The sequence below is a fragment of the Coffea arabica genome, chromosome 5e (assembly GCF_036785885.1).
Source record: "Coffea arabica cultivar ET-39 chromosome 5e, Coffea Arabica ET-39 HiFi, whole genome shotgun sequence".
Lineage (NCBI taxonomy): Eukaryota > Viridiplantae > Streptophyta > Magnoliopsida > Gentianales > Rubiaceae > Coffea > Coffea arabica.
In genome coordinates this window covers 39,970,541-39,995,483 of record NC_092318.1, presented here as the reverse complement: position 1 = coordinate 39,995,483, position 24,943 = coordinate 39,970,541, and the positions used below count along the sequence as shown (strand labels likewise).

The following is a 24,943-nucleotide window of genomic DNA, read 5'->3' as shown; positions in this document are numbered from 1 at the left end:
GCTCCAACCCCTCAGATCTTGCGAAAGGCCGACCTCCGCGCTTCTCACTCGGGTCCGCAATGGCATTGAAATCTCCGCACACACACCACGACCTTGAGTTGGGCTTATTGGCCAATAAGTCTTGCCACAACACCCTCCGCTCCTCGATCAACACGTTCCTCGATCAACCACTGATACCAACTGATACGTTCCTCGATCAACACGTTCGAGACACGTAGCACGTTTGCCCAAGGATCTAGCGAGGTTGTCCAACGCTTGGTTTGCGGAACCTAGAGTCAAACGGACGACACGATTTGACGTAGGTGGTAGACGACACTCCGATGAAGGTGAATACTCCAGGGGAATAGGTCGAATGAACAATCAAGGACAGGACGTAAGATTGCTCAATAACCCTTGCCAAAGCAAGTTAAAGGCTCAAATTCTCTAGAAAGAAAACGAAAGTACTAAGAATTTTATTCATGAAACTTGTTCCTTTAACCTTACAAAGCTAGCCTATTTATAGGTTAGAGATAACAAGAAAAACCCTAAAAACACCCTAAAGGGAAGAGTCGGCCAGCTTGTCTTCAAGATGGGCCGGCCCATGCCTTCTACTAAGCAACTAATCCAACTAAATAAATAACAACGACTAAGGTCCTACTCGGCTGACTCACAAAGAGGCCCACTTGATTCTTCATGGGTTTGGATCAAAGTGTAAGTTGCTTGATTGATTCTTTCCAAGCCTTCAATATCTCTATGGGCTCCATGTTGATCTTGGACAACTCGAACAAGGGTTTGGAGGGATTCTTTGAAGAGCTTGGCCCGTGCACGTGTGACAGGGCCCAATGGGACTCGGACTGGGCTCTGGTTCATGCACACATCAGTCCCCTCCTCTTGAGAAGGATTTGCCCTCAAATCTGGATCCTCCTCACCAAGAAATGGGCTCAAGTCCGCGACATTGAAGGTCACGCTAACATTGTACTCCCCAGGTAGCTCCAATTTGTATGCGTTGTCATTGACTCGCTGGAGCACCCGAAATGGTCCATCACCTCTTGGGGATAATTTGCTGTGACGTTGCTTGGGAAATCGCTCTTTCCTCAAGTGTAGCCAAACCCAATCTCCAGACTCAAAAATCATCTTGCGACGGTGTTTGTTGACTTGCTGGATGTATTGCTGTGTACGCTTCTCAATGTTTGCTCGCACGGCTTCATGTAACCTGCGCACAAAATCAGCTTTCTTTTTCCCATCTAAGCTGGTGTGCTCGGAAGAAGGTAAGGACACCAAATCAAGGGGGGTCAGGGGGTTGAAGCCATAAACAATCTCAAAGGGAGAATATTGTGTTGCACTATGCACAGTTCGATTATAGGCAAATTCAACATGAGGTAAGCATTCTTCCCAAGACTTAAGATTCTTTTTTATCAAGGCCCGAAATAAAGTGTCAAGTGTGCGGTTGATAACTTCAGTTTGTCCATCACTTTGTGGATGACTAGTGGTGGAGAATAATAGCCTAGTGCCCAGTTTGGACCACAAAGTCTTCCAAAAATAACTCAGGAACTTTACATCTCTGTCACTAACAATAGTCCTAGGCATGTCATGCTGACGAACAATTTCCTTAAAGAATAAATGTGCAATATGAGATGCATCGTCAGTTTTGTGACAGGGGACAAAATGAGCCATCTTAAAAAATCGATCAACCACTACAAATATGGAGTCATTACCCCTTGGCGATCTAGGCAAATCTAGTACAAAGTCCATAGACAAGTCAACCCAAGAATGGTGAGGAATAGGTAATGGGGTATACAAGCCATATGGATTTGTCTTAGACTTTGCCTTGTGACAAGTAGCACACCTACCAACCATGCGTTCAACATCCCTACGCATATGGGGCCAGTAAAAGTGCTCTTGTAATATGGCCAGAGTCTTGGCAATGCCAAAGTGGCCCATGAGACCACCACTATGTGCCTCTCGAATCAAAAGATCACGAATGGAAGAATTAGGCACACACAGTTTATCTACATGGAATAGAAATCTATCATGCAAAAAGTACTTTCCATGCGGGTTCTTAACACAAGCAACATAGATATCACCAAAGTCATGATCATGTGTGTAGAGTTCCTTAACCATTTCGAATCCGAGTAACTTGGCATCAAGACAGACAAGCAAGGAATGTCTACGTGACAAGGCATCAGCTACCACATTTGTCTTACCGGTCTTGTACTTAATTACATAAGAGAAGGTGTCAATGAAGTTTACCCATTTGGCATGTCTCTTGCTTAACTTGGGTTACCCTTTGAGGTACTTCAATGACTCGTGATCAGTGTGTATCATGAACTCTCGAGGGCGAAGATAATGTTGCCAGATCTCCAAGGCCCTCACTAAGGCGTACAACTCCTTGTCGTACGTGGGGTAGTTTAATGCAGCTCCTCCCAACTTCTCGCTAAAGAAGGCATACGGCCTCTTGTCTTGCATAAGGACTGCTCCAATACCTACACCAGAGGCATCACATTCAATTTCAAAGGTATTGTTAAAGTTTGGTAATGCTAACACAGGTGCGTGTGTGAGTATGTCCTTGAGGGCGAGAAATGCTTGTTCTTGTGATTCTCCCCAGGGGAACTTGTCATTCTTCTTTGTCACGGCGGTCAATGGGGCGGCAATGGTGCTAAAATTTTTGACAAAGCGCCGGTAAAAGCCCGCCAATCCAAGAAAGCTGTGCACGTCAGGAACGGATGTGAGAATTGGCCATTGCTCGATGGCCTCAATCTTGAATTTGTCCACCTTGATGCCCTGCGAACTCACCACATAGCCTAGAAACACAAGTTCATTAGTACAAAATATGCACTTCTTGAGGTTAGTGTATAGACGCGCCTGTCGAAGTGTCTCAAGAACTAATCGTACATACTCCAAGTGCTCATGCTCACTACGACTATAGATCAGGATGTCATCAAAGTAAACAATGACAAATTTGCCAATAAAATGTCTCAAAACATGGTTCATTAGTCGCATGAAGGTGCTAGGGGCATTAGTCAAGCCAAAAGGCATGACTAACCACTCATAAAGATCATGTTTGGTTTTGAAGCTGTCTTCCACTCATCGCCTTCTTTCATCCTAATTTGATGATAGCCACTCCTTAAGTCGATTTTGGTGAAAATAATAGCACCATCGAGTTCATCAAGCATATCATCAAGTCTAGGAATGGGATGCCGATACTTGACAGTGATAGCATTTACAGCCCGGCAGTCAGTGCACATGCGCCAAGTACCATCCTTTTTGGGAACAAGCACCACAGACACAGCGCAAGGACTTAGACTCTCTTTCACCCAAACCTTACCTAATAGGCCATCAACTTGCCTTTGCAGCTCCTTGGTCTCCTCAGGGCCCATGCGGTAGGCAGGTTTGTTGGGTAGTGGTGCTCCAGGAATGAGGTCGATTTGGTGCTCGATCCCTCGAATAGGTGGTAAGCCATTAGGGACCTCGTCGGAGAAAACATCCTCAAATTCCTGCAAGAGAGCAACCATACTCGCAGGCAATGCCTTATCGAGTTCAGCAACATCTAAAAGCACATGTTTGCAAATCATAAGAAGTACAGGCTGATCAGAATTGACAACTTTCCTAACGTCCTTAGCCTTAATGATCATGTTTTGCTTCCTAGTGGTAGGTGCAGTGAGTGATTTGTCACGCGTAACACTAGGTGTACTCCCTTGACCCTTGGTCGATGGCTCACTTGCAAGAGTAGAGCCGTTACCAGGGTCGACCGCCTTTTGTTTCCTCCTTTGGCGGTCTTGTTCACACTTTCTTTGTAGTTTAAGTTGGTCCTCATACACTTGTGCAGGTGTGAGTGGTGTGAGGACCTTGCGTTTGCCATCATGCGAGAACGTGTACTTGTTGGCCCTTCCATCGAATGTGACGTGTTTGTCAAATTGCCAGGGTCGACCCAAGATAACATGGGTAGCATGCATAGGCACGACGTCACAAACAACTTCATCGGTGTAGGTTCCAATGGAAAAAGGAATGCGTACCTGTTTGAAGACACGTACCTTTCCTTCCTCGCTCAACCATTGGAGGCGATAAGGGTGTGGATGTCTAGTGGTTGGAAACCCTAAGCTCTCAACCATGAGTAAGCTTGCCACGTTTGTGCAACTCCCACCGTCGATAATGAGGCTACATACCTTGTTACCTATCTTGCAACGGGTGTAAAATAGGTTCTCCCGTTGTAGCTGCTCGTCCTCCTTAACTCGAGCAGTTAGCACTCGTCGTGCCACCAAACACCCTACTTCCCCTTGTGTAGGCGAGCAGTCTTCCTCAGCAGAGTCGTCACCCAGGCAGTCGCCTTTGGTCAATTTGGGTAGCTCCTCACAGTTGTCGTCATCGGACACGATCTCGCCAGTGTGAGTGATTAGCATGACCCGTTGGTTTGGACATTGAGATTGAATATGCCCAAACCCTTGGCACTTAAAACATTTGATGTCCCTACTCCTAGTTTTAGGAGTCTCCTGTGGTGCCTTAGAAATAGACCTGGACACATCGGGAACCTTGTTAGGTGTAGAATAGGCATTACGGGTTGAGGCGTTACCTTGGATTCGGGTAGAAGAGGTTGGTGTGGTCGCACTTCCAACTTCGTGGGTCGCTCTTCGTGGTTGGTTGCCCCTCCATGAAGTGGTGTTAGAAGATTGGAAAGTATGGGCACCTCATCTTAGCTTCTTTCCCCGCTTGGCCTTAATAGCGAGTTCTAGAAGGTCGTGCATGTCCAAGTAATGTTGGAGCTCCAAGGCTTCTTGAAGGTCAGGATTGAGACCTCTAAGAAACCTTGCCATCGTGGCTTCATTGTCTTCTTGAATGTTGGCCCTCATCATGGCCATCTCAATTTCTTTGTAGTAGTCCTCCACACTCATGCTGCCTTGCGTGAGGGTTTGAAGTTTAGAGTGGAGATCGCGATTGTAGTAGTTAGGAACAAATCGCTTGCGCATTAGTGTCTTGAGTTCTCGCCAAGTTCGGACACGTGGTTCCCCCATTCTCCTTCGATTGGTCCTCACTTGGTCCCACTAGACTAGTGCGTAGTCAGTGAACTCCACGGTGGCAACTTTAACCTTTTGTTCCTCGCTGTAGTCGTAACAGTCGAAGACCATCTCGATACGGCCTTCCCACTCCAAATACGCTTCAGGGTCACTTTTGCCTTTGAATGCGGGGACTTGAATCTTAAGCCCCTTGAGTTCGTTCTTGGGCGTGTCCCTTGTAGGCCTCCCAGATCTTTTTTATCCTCACTAGCGAAGTAGTCTTCGCCATTTGCTTCTTTGGTGCTGTGGTTACTCCGGTTGTGGGACCTAGAACGAGAGCCTCGTGTAAGGCTCCTGGACAACTCGTCAAAATGAGTGTGTAACGTCTCCATTTGTTGCTCACTGATTCGCCTGAGCTCATTCTTCGTCGCGGCGAATAACAATGAGGGATCGGTGGTTGCTTGTTGTTGGTGGTGGTGTTGTTGCTCCATGTCTCTCTTGATGCCCCCTGCAAAGGTTAGTAACAAGCAAAGAAAGTGCAAATATAATCCTCACTTCACTCCCTTAGTGTATCCCTCACGCTCGTGTGTAGTGCTCAATTCACTCTATTAGACTTACCAAGTACCTTTACCTGTTAGTTTAGGTAGTTGAGAAATATTGCTCGAGTCCAATAATCGTCACCAACTTTTCCCCGCAAGAGTAAACAAGAGTGAAGGACACAATTGGATGATGTATTTGAGATGAGGTGGTCGAAATTTGAAGGTTTTATTGTGGCGGACAGGTTTGGGAAAAGAAAATGCTAAGAAACAATCCCTAGGTTTTCTAGAATGTAGGAATGGTTTCCTAAGGTGGAAGAGAGAATATAGGAGGGTTTCCTAGAATAGATGAGAGAAAGTAAGAGAGTTTTCTAAAGTGGATGATGAAGTGTCCAAGAGTTATCCAAGTTGTTGTGCTTAGTCTCCCAAACTAAGTTGGCTTCAGAGCTTTGGTGGAGGTATCTTCCGTTATATCCGTAATTTTGTCTTAGTTTTCCTTATTTCCGCTGCACTTGTCTCAAAAAGAAAAAGAAAAAATTTCTGGTCATTGTTTGTTGTTGAAGTCGAGTCTGATGTGTGCACGGATCTTAGCCCACGTAATGACCAAGTCTGAGTTCGGGTCCAGTCACACGTGCACAAGCCAAACTCTTCAAAGAATCACTCCAAACCCTTGTTAGAATTGTCCAAGACCAGCATGGAGTCCACAAAGATATTGGGGGCTTGGAGAGAGACAATCGAGTCATTTACACCATGATCCAAGCCCACGAAGAGTCAAGCGGGCCACCAAGAGAATAAGGCCTTAGGGCCCCATCAATTAGTTAGCAATTAGTTAATGATTAAGTAAAAGCATGGGCCGGCCCATCTTGTTCCAAGAGCATGGGCCGACTTCTTTCCTTTTCCTAGCCTTTAGGGTTTTAGTTACTTTAGCCTATAAATAGGCTTGCTTTGTAAGGTTTAAGGGGACAAGTTTTATGAATAAAATTCTTAGTACTTTCGTTTTCTTTCTAGAGAATTCGAGCTTTTAACTTGCTTTGGCAAGGGTTATTGAGCAATTTTGCGTCCTGTCCTTGATTGTTCATCCGACCTATTCCCCTGGAGTATTCACCTTCATCGGAGTGTCGTCTACCACCTAAGTCAAATCGTGTCGTCCGTTTGACTCTAGGTTCTGCAAACCAAGCGTTGGACAACCTCGCTAGATCCTTAGGCAAACGTGCTACGTGTCTCGAACGTGTTGATCGAGGAACGTATCAGTTGGCTTCAGAGCTTTGGTGGAGGTATCTTCCGTTATATCCGTAGTTTTTGTCTTAGTTTTCCTTGTTTCCGCTGCCTTGTTTCTTAGCATTTTCTTTTCCCAAACCTGTCCGCCACAATAAAACCTTCAAATTTCGACCACCTCATCTCAAATACATCATCCAATTGTGTCCTTCACTCTTGTTTACTCTTGCGGGGAAAAGTTGGTGACGATTATTGGACTCGAGCAACATTTCTCAACTACCTAAACTAACAGGTAAAGGTACTTGGTAAGTCTAATAGAGTGAATTGAGCACTACACACAAGCGTGAGGGATACACTAAGGGAGTGAAGTGAGGATTATATTTGCACTTTCTTTGCTTGTTACTAACCTTTGCAGGGGGCATCAAGAGAGACATGGAGCAACAACACCACCACCAACAACAAGCAACCACCGATCCCTCATTGTTATTCGCCGCTCGGGTCCGCAACCGGGGATTTTCACCACAAGTGTTGATTTTTGCATTAAAAAATGACAATAACTATGAGTATGTGGTCCTTTAGTGATAAAAGTTGAGTAACCGGGCTCCTTCATTTGGCCAATATCGGAGTCGAGTCAAAACACTTAAATGACTAAAAACTAAGCATTCCTCCTTGAAGAAAAAAAAAATCAATCAAGTGTGGGGATATTTTAGAAAAAAAAGTGCTAATAGTGAAAAATGTGAATGAATTGTTAGCCCGCTGATCGATGAATTTTAATGTTGAAATTTTGCTTAATAATCGAACCATTTGCTTATGGATGTTAGTTGAATATTTTATATTCTTAGATTAGTTAGTCATAAATTGAAAGAGTCCTTGATCTTGAAAGTTAATTGGAGAGATATTTCTTGAAAATTGCCACTAATACTTGACATATGTTTTAATTGTATCTTGCCAATAGAAGATTTGAGTAATACCATTCTTTGAATTTGATTACTTGATTTGTGTTCTCATGCTTGAGGACAAGCATGGTTTAAGTGTGGGAGAAATTGATAGGTCATAATTTGTTGCTAAATTTATAATTATTCTCCCCTTGATTTTAGCCAAATATTATTTTAATTGTCGGATTCTACTTATATTTGGTATTTTGTGATTATTTCAGGAGCGGGAATGAAAAGTGCTTAAATGAAGATTTTCTAGTGAAAAATATCTGATAGTTGCACGTGGGCGCGCCTAAGTTCACTGCTCAAAATCGAAAAATCGGGATTGATATTTGGCAATCTAAATCCGAATCAATTTCCTAATTTGATAGCAATCAGGACCTTGCTGATTTCGCGGGATCATCCTCAAGTGATTGGGAGAGTTTTTAGGAAATTAAATTATGATAGGAATCTTTTTAGGAAGTTGATTGGTATCAAGATACCAACCAATTAGGAGAAAAAAGAGGGATTATTATTCGGCAGACATGAGCTCTCTTTTGAGAGGCTAGAGACGGAAAAGATAAGTAACAATTCCTGTCTTTTTATTTTGACCTTTGCGGTCGACCTTTGGCGGACACAATTGAAAAAACTCTTCTCAATTATTTTGCACGGCTGGTTCACCATTAATGGAGAACTAACTTCCTAATTCTAGTCGAGGGGACAACTGACGATTTGGTTCGGCAATTACTGTGAGATCTAAATTATTTTAACAGTTTCCTTCATTTATTGGTATTTATATGTTTTATGCTTTTAATTGTTATAACTTTTGTGTATGATTGAATAGTGCGCAGTATTTAATTTGTCACGTAGGATATTTTGCTAATTGGGGGTAGTTGAATCCATAATTGGTCGATTACTTCCGTCCCGATAGCAACTGGCGTAATTGGGTTTATGTCAGGAAAACATACGATCTAACTTAAACAAACCCTCGTAGCGTATTTGTTAGTTAGGGTTGGGCTTTTCTAATGCTTAATGCAATCTAGAAACTGTGCAATAATAATAATAAAACCTAACTACCACAAAAAACAGTCAATAATCAATTCTAGGTACTGGAGTGAGGACTCTAGATGTGCAATGGGTTACTTGATTCACTCTATTTTTGAAGAGTTTTCTTAATCCGATATACCATAATTAATTAACTGACAAAATTTACTAACTAGTAGACAGTGGTAAGTAGGGTCGTCTCCTCAGGGATTGGGGAAAAGTTCGTTTCCTTTCGAGTCAAGACAAACGGGAGGTTTTAGGATTAAATGCTAGTGAATTGCTAACTAAATAAATTAAATGCGAAAAATAATTAATTGACAGAAATAATTGGGAGAACTCTAGCCAATGATACACTTCAGAAATGGTTCATGCAACTGATCATCGATTCAAGTATAATTCCAATATTCACTAATAGATTGGTTATAACTGTCATGGATTGAGAGAAGGCTATTGGAAGATGAGAAATGATATATAAGAGTTGAGTTTGATTTCAAATTATATTCTTGTATAAGATTTTTTTCTCATAATAAAGAATGTATTTTTCTCTATGAACGTAAGTTCAATGATGGAGTTGAACTACGTTAAATCTTATATGCATTTATCTTTTATTCTTGTGACTTATTTGTCATTAAATTATTGCATTTTTTATGTTTTAATAGTCGTATATTTCGTGCTTGGATCTTAACAACTAGTATCAGAACAGGGTTTGTGGTTAGATTCCGATTGACTATTGAAATTAAGTATAGTGGTGGCTATTACTAATTCAAAAATTTAAATATGGTATCTTTGTTTCAAGGACTTGACAAGAATCATTGAAAGTGAAGGATGGAAAGTCAGAAAGCATGAAAATATTTGACGGTGTGAATCTAGACAAGTGATGGTTAAGGAAAATGTGAAGTCTAATGTTGATTTTGGATGTGAATTGGTGGAGACTTTCTCATAATTCCAATAGTTGATATTTTATCTCAATGGTTTTTAGATTCCAATTATGTTTTTTGGATGGTGTGGCATGTGTTCTAAAGAAATAAAAGAGTCTAATTTCCAAACATTAGAAGACTCTGATGATTATGAGTTTTACTACATGTGATATTTTGGAAACCACATATGGCGAGACAGTCCTAAGGATGGAGAAGTATGATGATTTTACCATTTGGTTGACTCAATGGTTAGAGATAGAGTTCACAAAAAAGGATTCTGAATTGCAAGTGGTGATAAGAAGAAATCCTACGAAGGGAGATGGTGAATTGAGACACCTTCTCATGAGTTAAAAAGGGGTTAGATTCGGGGTAATTACACATATTCATTTGTCAATCGAATCAATCGGGTATCAGCACTGTATTGATTCGGATGTGCAATTCAGTACAATATTATTTGGTAGTTAAAAGCAAATTGTTACTAAAAGAAATATTCGTCAAGGTAAAAATTTGTTATGAAATTGGTTTAATTTCTTTTAAACAGATTTTTTTGTTTTGCGTGGAGATAACTAGTTTTCTTATTTATTTTAGTTACCTGAAGTAGTAGCCAAAGTGAATTTCCTATTTGTATGAGTATAAGAATAGAAATTATTTCCTATTATGTATAAGATTAGGAATAAGCTTATTACTTGGATGTTGGCCAAGTAATGTAACTTATACATAGGTTGGGGTCAGCATACTATAAAATGGCACACAAAAGCAACATGTAACCTTATACATGGGTTGAGAGAGGATTTTTTGAAGATGAGAGATGATATACAAGATTGAATTTGAGTTCAAATTATATTCTTATATAGGGTTTTTTTTCATAATAAAGAACGGATTTCTCTCTGTGGACGTAGACTCAATGATGAAGTCAAACAACGTTAAATCTTGTGTATCATTTATCTTTCATGGTTGTGATTTGTTTTTCTTTAAATTGTTGTATTCTTGATGTATCAGTAGTCATATATTCTACGCTTGGATCCCAACAGAAGATGTTTTGTCAGATATTTGAACTTCAACGCAAAAGAGGAAGTTGTGGATCTTGCAGTCCACTACATATCCTGAGCAACAACTTGTCAATTTAAGGATTTAGCCAAAATTTGTAATAGTCTGAGAAACAACTGAAAGATCATTTCTGTCAACTCTGTCTAGCTATCCCCTTTGTAAATTTGAGAGCAACCAAAGAATCATCTTTGCCAACTGCAAATGTCCCATTCCTGTGTTTGAAAAAATACGCTGGCCACTATAATTAACTATGCCATAATCAAATGGATTTGCTGAAGACATCTGAGGTAGTAACCAGTAGTAGAGCTTGACAGGTCCCCCTGTCCTTTGGGATTAAATTTCTCATTTTATTTCATATTGAATAGCTAATTTCCAGAGTAAAGAATATATGAACCGTTTGACTAGATAGAGACTTTGATGGATTGAAAGGAAGGTATGTCAGCGGTTAGCTGGTTACTACATATCAAATAGCTAAAAATTGGCTTTGAAGATGTCATCAGGATTTGTTATATTGTTCCCTTCTATCTCTGGGCTCAAAAGGTGGATGTCCGGTAAGGTACTCTACATTACGTGGCTTCCACTTCAGGATAGTTGGCGAGATATTGATATGCCATCAATCTCACGATGTGATAAGGAGATTTGAGTCTCAATTTTTTGGGATTAATGAGTCACTAACATGTTAATCAACCCCAGTCTGACAAAGTTTCTCTCTCCTAATGTTAACATGTTAATCATTTTGGGTTCCTAGTTAGTGTCAATTTATTAAAGTTTCCTGAATACTAGCTATGTTTTTTAGTATTTGAAAAGCAACTTAAAATGGTCACAAGTTCTTAGCAGCCAATTTTTTTAGTTATATGAGTGAATTCCAATGCAATGCCTAAATTAAGAAATCATTACGTAATATGGGAAACTAAAGAATTCCAATTTGAAATTTGTAAAGTAAAATATATGTTGAATTACATAGGCCATCAGTCTTGCTGATGGTTCACAAATATTCAAGAAAAGAAAAAGTACAAAATTCTATGGAGAGCAAGATTTTGTTTCTCAGTCTTCGCAAGGTTTTGTTCCAAAGCCTATTTTTCCAGCATCTATGTCATAGAGAATATCGAGTTCTCGCTGCTGATTATACCAATAACAGTAAGATCTTCAGATTTTTTATTTGCTGCGAATCCTAAGCAACATATGTATGGATTCTTCTTTGTTATCAACACAATTCCTAATGGATTGAAGCTTACATCAGTCGCACATCCAAAATGGAGTGTAATTTCAGGTAACTGAATCCTTCCATTCCCTGTCATATCGTAGCATGTGTCAAACTTCTCCTGAGCTGGTGCTTGTGGATAATCAGCCATTGATTGCCTCAACTTCGTACTTAAAGCGGTATATGCTAGTGGCGGTAGGTAAGTGATACTTGTTCCGGAGTCGATCACAGTTCCTACTGATGTAAATATTGTAGGTGAAACATCCAATCTGCTTCCCGCCACACTGATGCCAAGCAATTCCAGAAAGTATAGGGAGCTGCGATTATAACTTCGTGGAATGTTTTGTGGAGATTCTTTCAGATTCGTGAATTTTAATCCAGAAGATGAAGTTGCTGATCTTGCACGATTGCCAAAGTCTATATGCCCCAAGGAGCTGGAAGTTTTAGGAAGACAATAGCTGAAAGTTTTGGCGAATTTTGAAGCAGTCTGGGAAACAATTGAAAGATCGCCTCTGCCTAGTCCAAGTACCCCTGCTCCATTAGCAAAATTGCGTAAGGGTATACAATCTCTTTTGATCAGTGGAATAATTGCCTTCTTGGACAGCAAACTTTTTGCCCAAGGAATGAAGCCTCGTCCGCAGCGTTATGCAACAAATTTATCAATACCATTTTGAATTTGTCCCAGTCAGGTCCAGGGACATCGAATGGATAGCACCCAGTCAAATTCTCTCCCAAATCAGCCTTGGAGTTGATTGTCGGGTCAGAAAAACGTACCAAGCACTCTTCATACAAGGCAATAGCAGCTTTTTGATTCGGGCATTCATCAAGTAGTCGTATGTGGGCATCTGCTACGCATTCTTTGAAAACATCAGCGCTGAGATCGCCTCGACAAAAAAAGAGGCCATAGACCGTGTTAGAAGGGTCATCGCCAGTACTGAACTTATAGAAGCCATTGGTGTCTGTCCGAGATGCATTTGAAGATAGGGTGTCAAGCACGAAATTTAGATTTGGTTCTGTAAATGCTGCAGGTCGCACTGTTAGGGTTGTATGTAGCGTTTCCATAGTAAGGCGCAAGAAAATTAACGGGGCTAGTGTCGTTGGAAGCATGGTTCGCCAAATCGGCCGAGTCCGAGTTGACTCGGCCGAGTCATAACCGGAACGGGACTCACCGGTACGATACCGACACCCGCATCGCCGTTTCACCGGAATCCGAGTTGACTCGGATCGACTCGATCGATATTTACCGAGTCAACTCAAATCAATAAGAAATCAGTAAAACTTACCGAGTTTGGCCGAGTCAACTCGTGAGTCAGACAACAAAATCACGCACATGATTTCTTCTTTCTCCCACCGGTTGCCATCCTCATTCCATCACTTCTGCTAGTGCAACCCATCATAATTAGTTGAGGTTTCTTGAGGGTTGTGATTGTAAGACTCGTAATTTCGTTGGGATTGATCATAATCTTCAGATTGGGAGTACAACAAGAAGAATTGGAGCAAATTTGGAAGTAAGATGAATCTGTAAAAATTTTGTGGTATTCGGGGTTTTGGAGATTTTTGTAGGTGGTGGTAAACTGGTAATGGTGATGGAGCTTGAGAAGAGAGAGACAGAGAGAAATAAAGGGAGGGGGGGAGGCGGTGGAAAGATGAATCTGTAAAAATTTTGTGGGATTCGGGGTTTTGGAGATTTTTGTGGGTGGTGGTAAACTGGTAATGGTGGTAGGCTTGAGAAGAGACAGACAGAGAAATAAAGTGGGGAAGGCGGTGGAATGGAAACGTTTTCTAGGGATTATGGGAGGCAGTGTGGGTTGTGTACGTGGGAATGTGAGGGGATAGAATGGAGTGAGGAGAGAGAGAGAGAGAGATAAACACCCAACAACAAAAAAAGAAAAAGAAAAAATTACAGCTAAATTACAGCTCAAAGGCCACCAGATTCTATCTCACGTCCTTTCCAACTTTCTTTCTAACCCGAACAAACATTTCTTGGTCAAAGGGGATGCCTCAAACTTCATTCCTCTGTTTTTTTAATGCATTCACGTTTCCATTCATTCAACATTTCAACCCCCCTAACACCAAATGAACAAGATTAGAATAGTCCAACAAATATTAAATTGGATTAGTTAACAACAAATGAACTGGGGTTTTTTGCAACATCTTTTGTTTATTAATTAGAACTACGTCATTTTTTTTAAAGACTTACATGGTATCTATGTTAACTTAGGTTTTTTATCAAATTTAATTTGATAATTGTATTGCTTATATTATTTTTTATTTTTAATAATTTTTTTTAGAATTTTTGAAAGTTTTATATACTTTAACTTGCGTATCACCCGATATTTAATCGATATGCCGTGACGGATGTGGAACAACCGCGACCGCGACGCGACCGCGACCCGCGACGGCGAACCATGGTTGGAAGTGGAACAACAATATTCAATGGTATGGAAGCTAAGCAAACAAAGCATGTAACATTTGAAGTGGAACAACAAATTTCTGGAGATCATTTCAAAGGAAGGCATCAAAAGAGTAAAAGGCTAACAACCTACAAACTAGATTGGTAGATTAGGAGCCAAATTAAGTATTGTTTGAGGGATCATGAAAGTTGTATAAGCCAGGAAAACTTATGGCCTGGGAAAACTTGACCTTGGCAAGTCTTACAACCAACTCGCCTGGACGTGAGAGAAATTTCTAAAATTATGATGATTTTTAAAAAAATTCTACAAATGGGGCATTTTTTGTATGAAATTCCGTCCAGGGTCAAGGAGCTCGCATTTGCTGAATGCGAGGTCTCCTGAATTTTCCTAACATCCAAATCACAAAAAAAAAAAAAAAAAGAAAAAGAAAAACAGACCTTGCATTTAACAAATGCGAGGTCATATACCTCACAATTAACAAATGCGAGGTCCACGCCCAGGTAACTCAGCTTGCACTTAGCGAGCATTGTGACGAAAGAAGCCCCTGGTCCAGTGAGCGTGAGCAAGCTGCAATTTTACATAAAAAGACTGCTCAAACAATTGACATAAGTTAGAAGCCGTGCGTGTTTCATCATGCGAGTGATGAAACCGGAGCCAAAATTCACTATTTACCATCTTCAAATTATTTTCAAGAACATGAATCTAGATTTTGCCATGATTTTTCTTTTTGCTCAGTTCCAATGCAAGCCTTCCCTTGCTTTATGATTTCACTGCAAATTATAAAGTGATTTACAATTTGCAATGAAAATCTCTACAATTTTTACTACTTAAGGCTGTAAATTCATCAGACCTCAAATTTTTGTTTTTGCATTGACATTTATCATAGAGAAATAAATCCTTTTTATTTTAAAACTCACACGAGTTAGAAGTTAGCAAATGTGAGGTCTCAGCACAAAATTTTATGTACTAGTAATTCTTTGTATATAAATAACAAAAAAGTTATATTTCTTATAGATTAAAAGATTTGATAATTATATTGTTGGAAACACCTAATTTTATTATTAAATAATTTTATAAAGAAATAACTATACATGTATAGTTCTTTATACGGTTGGAAACAAGCTTTGGCTTTGTGTTCAGATTGAGGTCCTCACATTTGCGAAATGATTATTATGTGATTATTTATCTTATAGATTAAAAGATATACTTTCCTATAAATATAAAAATTATAATCACATAATAATCATTTTCAAATTAAATGAGAAAAAAATTCCCAAACCACATATATTTATTTCACTAGGATATTTGAAAAACATTTATTTATTTATTGTAATTTATTATGATTAAATATATATATATATATATAAATTTTTTTTGAAAAAATTTTGATAGAATCTCCCCTTAAAAGTGGACTAAACTCCCAGTCAGCAAATCCAAAATAGACAACATTTAATCCAAGCAATATTTCCAACAACTTGTCAGCAAATAATCACAAACCACTGCAAAAGCACAAGTCTTTAGTAAATTAAAAAACAGAAAAAGTAAAATCAAATTAAACATCCAACATTCCATAGATTAAGAACAAAATGCAAGCAAATCCATGCACAAATAATATAGTGAACCTAATGGTGCAACTTCAATCGTCATCTTCATCTGCAGCTCCATCCTGAGGTGGAGTAATGCTTAAATGATCCTCTATACGTGCCAAGCGAGTGTCCATCCTCTGCAACTGGAAAAATAAATTAAAATTAGTAGCACAAGACTATGGTACAAGTAGAACTACCATTTTCAAAATTAGCCATACTCCACAAAAAAACCAATAATTGCAACATCTGAGTCAATGAAAATGAGAAACAAGTAGAACTACTCCAGAATGAAATAATACCTCTATCAGACCAGCATGAGATGATCTCGAACATTGTTCTTTAATATCATAACCCGCTCACATTCAACAAGAGCAGATGCATTGATTTCCATGGTTCATGCAGTTGAATTCCAGCCCCAGCCCTCAACATGTTTAAGAGAATCCTTTTTACCATTTAATACATACATATCAGAGTTTGCAAGAAAGTGTGATGGATCCTAAAGCTAGCATGGACAGCATAAGGGTGCCAGTACTTCCAAGTACAGATGCCCTAGTAGCAGTAAAAGTAGAAATTATACTAGAAGCTACTCAGATACCGTAGTCTATGATAAAACACATAGCAGTCAAATGTGTAGACATTGTAATAGCATGATAGCCCAGCAACTAGGCAGATCCTCTGCTCCATTTCTGTAAAAAAATTGGGCAACTTCATGAAGCCTATCAGACCAAATGCTTAAGGAAAACTTTAACTAAGTCCAAACCTATAAACCAATTAAGCAATATACACATATCAACAGTCCTAAAATATACTGCAATCACCACATGCGACAACTAATATCTTTGAGGCAGGGTGTTTTAGACTAAAAACTAAGAAAGCCAGGACAAAGTTTCTTTGCAGCTTCGGCATGGCTTCTTAAAGATTTTATTTTTTTGGTAGGCTAGCTAGCTACTTAGAACTTGGCATTAACTAGCTATGGTTCTTAGATTGCTGCTTTTCCTTTTTTTTCTCTTTCATGTTTCTGCAATGCAATATTGATTGCTGCTTTTCCTTTTTTTCTCTTTCATGTTTCTGCAATACAATATTGATCCACGTTAATCCCATGCTGCCTCCACATGAAAGCAATAGCTAACTGCTAACCTCCAGCAAAATTAATCAAAATAAAAGAAAAAGTATGTGGATGCAACCGCAACAGTCCTCAAACAGGAGACCAAATGCATCAACAAATTACACCAACGGCCACGAATAAGAGACAAACCGAAAAATTGCCAAATCAGAAAAGCAAATACAACAAGCAGAAACAACAACAACGCCCAATAAATTGCCAAATCAGAAAAGCCAATTCAATTCAGAAAAGAAAAACCCTAGAAAAATAAAAGAAAATCAGAAAAAAAAAAGAAATTCATACCCTTATGCTGTTTCTAAGCAACAGAGCACAGCCACGAATTTGAAAGCCATTTGCCAAGTAAAAAGAAAAGGTGCAGTGCAAATGGGACACAAAATTGGTTGGGGAGTCCTGTTGTGGTTGTAAAAGTGGCAAATTGGGAGGGGGGAGAGAGGCGCAGCTGGCTAGCAGAGATGGGTTCCGAAGAGGGGTCCAAGCTCTACAATGGCCAAGATCTTCCGACGCTTCTGACGAGAAAGCTGTGCCCAGATTTCGCCTGATGAGAACGGCTACAGCTCTACAAAAGAGAAGAGCTTCCGACGAGAAGGCCGCGAGATTCCGATGACAAAGCTGTGACCAAGATTTCGCCTAACGAGAAAGATGGAAGCTCAACAAAAGAGGAGAGAGTGAGGAGTGAGCTGGATGGAGAGAGTGAGACAGATTTGAATGGCAATTGGGAGCTCTGGCTTTGTGCTCAGATTGAGTAGCTCGCATTCCGCGAATGCGAGCTTGTTTTTCTTTTTTTCGTAAAAGACTGACCTCGCATTTGTGAAATGTGAAGTATTTGAACTCGCATTTCACAAATGCGAAGATCACACTTTTGGAATTAACTTCAAAAATTACCCCTCTTGTAGAATAACTTTATTTTTTGATCACAACTTAAGAATTTACTCCTGCCATCGGCTGAATGGTCCGTAACCAAGACTCTATAGTCAGCAGATGCTAAGGGTATCGAACAACGACATTTGTGGAGGATAATGGGAATTTGACTAATGCTGAGAAGAACAAAGTTGACCCAGATGGAATCCCTACCTAGTAGTTCAGAGTTCATACTGGTTTGAGAAAGAGTTCTCTATATACAGTTAAAAGGATAGATTATACATAATCCCCCCGTGGATTCACCAGTTGTCACATAAACGACCTAATATTTCTAAATACCCACATAAATCTCATGTGATTTCATATAAAGTGAAAACTTGAAGGAAAATAAATCCTGTAATAGTATTAGTTACTAGTACTATCCTTATTCAAGCACACTAAATCAATCAACACTTTGACCACCTTATATGAAATCATACGGGAATAATGTGGATAAATGCAAAAATTATTGAGGGCTAAAGTGAATATTCATGCAAATTGTAGGGACTTTAAATAGATATTTTGATTTTATCACACACATTTTTTATATACAGTTCAATCAGTGTAACTATTGGTGCTTCTTGTCCATTTTTCATATTATATGAAATCATAGGAGGTTACATGAATATTTTGAAATCCTAAAGGGATTGTGTGGGAATATGAAAAATTATTTTTGGGGGTGGGGGGGGGGGGAGGTTCATTTAACCTAGTTAAATCATGTAAAGTCTGTCGCATTTTCGTTATTAGATTGAAACTTCCAAATAATTTTCGTTGTCGAAAATACCATTTGCAATAGATATTAGTGTGTTCACCATTTTGTCCAACTTGTTTACATTTCATAGACTTTTCTTTTTCTTTGGCTAAAGTGGGAACATCACGAGACAAGCATTAAATCAAAGGGCCCTCCAACGAAAGAAATACCTGTCTAATTTATATTACCAATTTAATACTCCATGTTCTTGTTGGCATCTAATTTATGTTAAAATTAACTTTTCAAGATTGGTGTTCTGTTTATATTGTTTTTTGTTCGTGTTAAGAAATTATTGTGCAGGATTTTAAATCTAATTCAGCATTTTTGTTGTCAAAATCACCCAATTTTACAACATATGTATATTTTGAAGTACATATTTGTGTTGTTCATAAGATGCTTGTATCTAGTTTAGATATTTATTCTGTTTAGTAATTATAAGGATGCACATTCTTCTACGACCTATTAGAGTTTTAGTTTCATAGATGCTGAAATTATCAAATGTGAATAATTTTTATTATTTTAGTTATTATTAACATTTATCATTGCCCAGAAAGGGAAAAGAAGAACAGATTTTTGAAAAAAAAAAAAAAAGGAACTTAGAGGAAAAGGGTTTTTCACGAATGAAAGGAACAAGGATTTTCTTGCTCCGCATTGGAACTTTAGCAAGGAATTTTAAGTGCTGTCCAACCTAATTCCATAAAGATTAAATAAGTACAAAAGTGTTAACTATTGAAGGATCCTAAAAAACACTTTATCACTACTAGCTAGTAGGCCCTGATATATTCCTTAGTAATTGTGGATGACAGAGAGAGGATTGGAGGGTGTAGAAGAAAGAGAAGGAATTCTTTGTGCAGGGTAAAATCGCTACTTCTATTTCATGTTACTTACAAATTGTTATTGTTTTACATTAAAATCTTTCAGAGTATCCTATGATACCTTATGATCATGTTCTAAACCATATGATCCTGAAAATTCAATGATGAAAAACAAGAAGAATTCATGGCTGAAGGTTTGACATATTCATGTTTTAGCAGTTTCAAGTGTAAAATCAAATAAGTACAAATAACTTGTACTAGGCAGCGGAAATTTAAATGACTTACCTCCAGCCATTGTTGTTGAACAGAGATTGATCTTTGTAACTCCTTGTCTTCTTACTTTGTTCTTGTCTGTGTAGACAAAGAGACTATGTAGATGTGTAGAAGAAGAGAAAAGTAGAAGGAAAATTTAGAGTAGGGATCGTCTAGCCTATGCCTAACCAAAAGGTGTACAATTGATGGAATACCACAGGCTATTTATAGGCTAGGCTAGGGACCCTTACTGGCAAATACAAAAATTCCTAGGGTTTCCTTCCATCAAGGAACTCTTGCCAAAATCCATAACTGAAATTAATGTTTTCTGACTAATTGATTGATTTGATTGATTAACTGATTGAATGAGATATCAATTAATAATAGATATCAATCAATCACTAACAAATGGAATATACTAATTAATTATTGACAAGATGTCGATCAATTAATTAGGATACCAATCACCAATCATTGCCTAATGGGAGATACCAATTAATTGTCAATCAATTAATTAGAATATCAATCAATCATGTGGGTCATAATTTGCCTCTAAAGGAGGTAAGTCTTACATTCTCCCACTTGACCCACATGCCATAGTCAGATAACCTTGAGTGACTAGATGCTTAAGTGGCCATAAGTCTTTATTGCCACTCAATAGGCTCGACAGTTATGAGCAGTTGCTTAATTAGAAAATGATAATATTCGAATCATGGCGGTTATGTTCTTATTCCGAACACTTCCTTCCATGTATTACAATATATTATACTTCCCAATTAAGTGTTTTAAAAGAACTTTATGAATAACTTCATATAAGTTACTCAGGGTCCAACTTTATGGATCAAAAGATCACTTCTTTATACATGTATCAATTTTAATGGGCGCAAACATTAATAACAAATGTCTAGACACAAATGGTCAAGAAAATAGAAATAATCTAGCACGAGCTACTGAGTCCCATATGAGTTGCATGATCCTGAAAGACTTTTGCCGGCAGTCCTTTAGTCATAGGATCCGCAATCATTAATTCAGTATTAATGTGCTCAATGATTACTTCTTGTTTTTTAACATGATCTCTGACCATTAAGAACTTGATGTCGATATGCTTATTTTGACTTCCACTCTTATTGTTCTTAGCAAAGAACACAGCAGCAGAGTTGTCACAAAAGATCTTCAGTGGCCTACTTATTGAATCTACCACTTTTAGGCCAGATATGAAGTTCTTCAACCATAAAGCCTGTGATGTAGTCTCATAGCAAGCAATGAATTCTGCTTCCATTGTGGATGATGCAACAATTGTTTGTTGTATACTTCTCCAAGATACTGATCCTCCAGCGAGAAGGAAAATGTACCCCGAAATAGATTTGCTTGAGTCCACACATCCAGCAAAATCCGAATCAGAATATCCAACTACCTCTAAATAATCAGACTGTTTGTATGTAAGTCTGTAGTCCTTGGTCCCTTGCAGATATCTCAAAACTCTTTTGGCAGCTTTCCAGTGATCCTTTCTAGGATTACTTTGATACCTACCTAACATTCCAACTATGAAAGCAATATCAGGTCTGGTACAGACCTGATTATACATAAGGCTTCCAACAAGTGAAGCATACGGAATGCTATCCATCTCTTTTCGTTCCAACTCATTCTTAGGACATTGATCCAAACTGAATTTTTCTCCTTTGACAATGGGAGCTGCAATGGAAGAGCAGTGCTTCATTCCAAATCTTTCCAAAACCTTTTCAATGTAGGCCTTTTGAGACAGACCAAGAACTTTTCTTGTTCTATCTCTATGAATCTCTATGCCAATGACATAAGAGGCTTCACCCATATCTTTCATTTCAAAGTTTTGTGTAAGAAACATTTTAGTTTCATGCAGCAAACCCATATCATTACTTGCAAGAAGAATATCATCTACATATAGGACTAAAAAGATATATTTACTCCCATTTATCTTAAGGTATATGCATTGGTCAATGATATTCTCTACAAAACCAAATGAAGAGATAATGTTGTGAAACTTAATATACCATTGACGGGAAGCCCGTTTTAGTCCATATATAGATTTCTTTAACTTACAAACAAGTTGGTTGTTATCATTATTGACAAAACCCTGAGGTTGACACATGTATACCTCTTCTTCAAGATCCCTATTAAGGAATGCCATTTTCACATCCATTTGATGTAGCTCCAAATCAAAGTGGGCTACTATTGCCATGATAACATGCAATGAATCCTTCTTTGAAACAGGAGAGAAGGTTTCATGGTAGTCAATGCCTTCCTTCTGAGTAAAACCTTTGGCTACAAGTCTAGCTTTATATCGTTCGATATTACCCATTGAATCTCTTTTGGTTTTGAAAACCCATTTGCAACCCACAATAGAGACCTTTTTGGGTAATTCAACGAGATCCCAGACTTTATTTTTAGCCATTGATTCCATTTCTTCTTTCATGGCATTATACCAAGATGTGGAGTTTTCTCCATTCATGGCTTGTGAAAATGAATTAGGGTCATCCTTAAGTCCAACATCATAGTCAGACTCTTGGAGATATACTTCATAATCACTAGAAATTGCTGGCCTTCTAATTCTTGTAGATCTTCTAACTCCCACTGTTTCATGGGGAGTTTGATTAGTGGGATCAACTATTGTTGATTGTTCTTGTTGTGGTAGTTCAAGTGGAGGTTGCTCAATTGGTTGCTCTTCAATATTTTGAATAACAACTAGATCATGTAAAGGTGGCACAGGTGCATCCTTTACTTCTTCAAATTCCACTTTTTGAGAACCACTCCCACTGATTTCATGCTCCTCAAGAAATTTAGCATTTCTAGCTTCAACAATATTTGGAGTGTGTGAAGGACAGTAAAAGCTAAACCCTTTGGAGTTAACAGCATAGCCTATGAAGAAGCCACTAACTGTACGTTCATCCAATTTCTTAATGTGTGGGTTATATACCCTCACTTCAACTGGACAACCTCATACGTGTAAATGTTTTAAACTAGGTTTCCATCCATTCCAAATCTTAAAAGGCGTCTTGGGCATAGCCTTGGATGGTACCCTATTCAAAATATACACAGTTGTTTTTAAAGTTTCACTCCATAAGGTTAAAGGTAAACTGGTACGGCTAATCATGCTTATAACCATGTCCATGAGAGTTCTATTTCTCCTTTCGGCTACATCATTTTATTGTGGTGTGCCAGGCATTGTATATTGAGCAACAATACCTTCTTCTTGGAGAAACTTAGCAAATGGACCATATGCCTGTCCTTTATCTGTGTGCCTTCCATAATATTCGCCACCCCTATCTGATCTCACAATTTTGATTTTCTTTTCCTTTTGTTTCTCTACCTTTAATTTGAAAATTTTAAAAGCATCAAGTGCTTCTGATTTATCAAACAAGAGATAGAGATACATAAATCTTGAATAATCATCTATAAATGAGATAAAATATCTCTGACCATTCAAACAAGGGGTAGGAAAAGGTCCACAGATATTTGTGTGTATAATCTCAAGTAATTGAAAACTTCTTTTGGCACCTTTTGAGGTCTTGTTAGTCTGCTTACCCTTTATGCAGCCTACACAAGTACCAAAGTCAGTGAAATCTAAAGTCTGTAAGACTCCATCATTCACCAACCTTTTGATTCTATCAATGGAGATATGTCCCAATCTCCTATGCCAAAGTTTTAGAGAGTTCTCATTGATAATACTGCGTTTAGTACCAGTACCATGCACAGTTAAAAGGCTATATTCATATGTGGGGTCTAACTCAAGTTTAAATAACATCCCATCCAAATTGGCAAAACCAATAATTTTATTATTTTCTAAAAGATTCATAGTTGAAAAATGAGAATTGGAATCATATCCAATAATAGATAGTCTAGAAAGAGAAATCAAATTTCTAGAAAAGGATGGAACATAAAAAGTATTTTCAAGATCTAATTGAAAACCGGTCTTTAAAATGAGTCTATAGGTCCTCACGCCTTCAACAGATAAACGCATCCGATTTCCAGAATAGATGCTTTGTTCACTTCCCAATGGCTTCCTTAGGTTCAGAAAGCCCTGCATGGTTTGGAAATGTGAATTGTAGAACCACAATCAATCCACCAAGCATTATCAGAAACTTCAGTAAAGTTAGATTCATAACACAAATGTGAGATTACCTTTCTTTTCGAGCCATTTCTTGTACTTGAGGCAATCTTTCTTCCAGTGCCCTTTCGTTTTACAAAACGGCATTTGTCTTTATTGCCATTTTTTTTTCATAAGAACACTCTTGCCTTTTCCTTTCTTTGTGTTTCCTTCACCGTGAGTCACTAGATGAACACTTTCTGGTGTCTCATGTTTCAATCTCTCCTCCTCTTGAACACACATGGTCAATAGTTCATTAATTGACCATTCTTCTTTATGTGTGTTATAAGAGATCTTAAACGGAGTATATTCCGATGGAAGAGAGTTGAGAATGAAATGTACAAGAAATGATTCAGAAATCTCAACTTTAAGGGACTTTAATTTAGCCGCAATATCCCTCATTTCCATAATGTGCTCGCGCACACTCCTACTTTTGTCAAGTGTCATGCTTGCAAGTTTCTTCATAAGGGTGCTAGCCAAAGCCTTGTCAGAGCTTACAAATTGTTCATCAATTGCTTTCATGTAAGCTTTGACTCTGTCACAATCAGGAATTGAACCCCTAATGCTTTGACTGATATGCGACTTAATGAGCATCAAACTTAGGCAATTAGATCGCTCCCACCGCTTATAAGCAGCCTTTTCATTTGGCAAACTAGAATCCGTGAAAATGGGTAGTTCATTCTCACGAAAGGCCAAATCAAGATCCATGCACCCCAAAGTTAGAAGAATCTTGTCCTTCCATTCGGTGTAGTTTTCACCGAATAGCATTGGAATACGAGATGAATCATTAAAAAGAGTAGTGGTAGAAAAAACTGCAATATCCAAGAATAAACATACATTATTGCTATGAAATTTAAGACATAAAGATTGAATTAACCAATGTTAATTCAAATAATAAATTCAAACCTTCCTGTGGGTAGAGGTTGCCAAACACGCATTGAATTTACTTTCTTTATAATAAGATTGGTAAATTAAAACTATTAACAAAAATAGAAATTTCCATACCTGTGGGTCTAGGAAAATCTCTTAGCACAATGTTAAATTTACCATCTTATTTCAACTAATCTTATTAAAACTATCACTTTCTTGTGGGCCAAGTGATAATTTTAATAAATTAATTGTTTACTTAATTAGATGTTATTCA

General features: G+C 38.4%; 1 protein-coding gene and 1 long non-coding RNA gene across 2 annotated transcripts in view; both read right to left on the bottom strand.

The window, feature by feature from the left end:
• The window catches only part of LOC113687343 (cysteine-rich receptor-like protein kinase 25), a 133,478-nt gene that overhangs the window by 34,131 nt on the left and 74,404 nt on the right, over positions 1-24,943 (bottom strand). The window lies entirely within an intron of this gene.
• LOC140006279 (uncharacterized) lies at positions 16,041-17,303 on the bottom strand. The gene is made up of 2 exons (XR_011813918.1): positions 17,247-17,303; positions 16,041-16,262 (listed from the first exon to the last, which is right to left on the bottom strand). It is a non-coding gene; the product is annotated as an uncharacterized lncRNA (long non-coding RNA).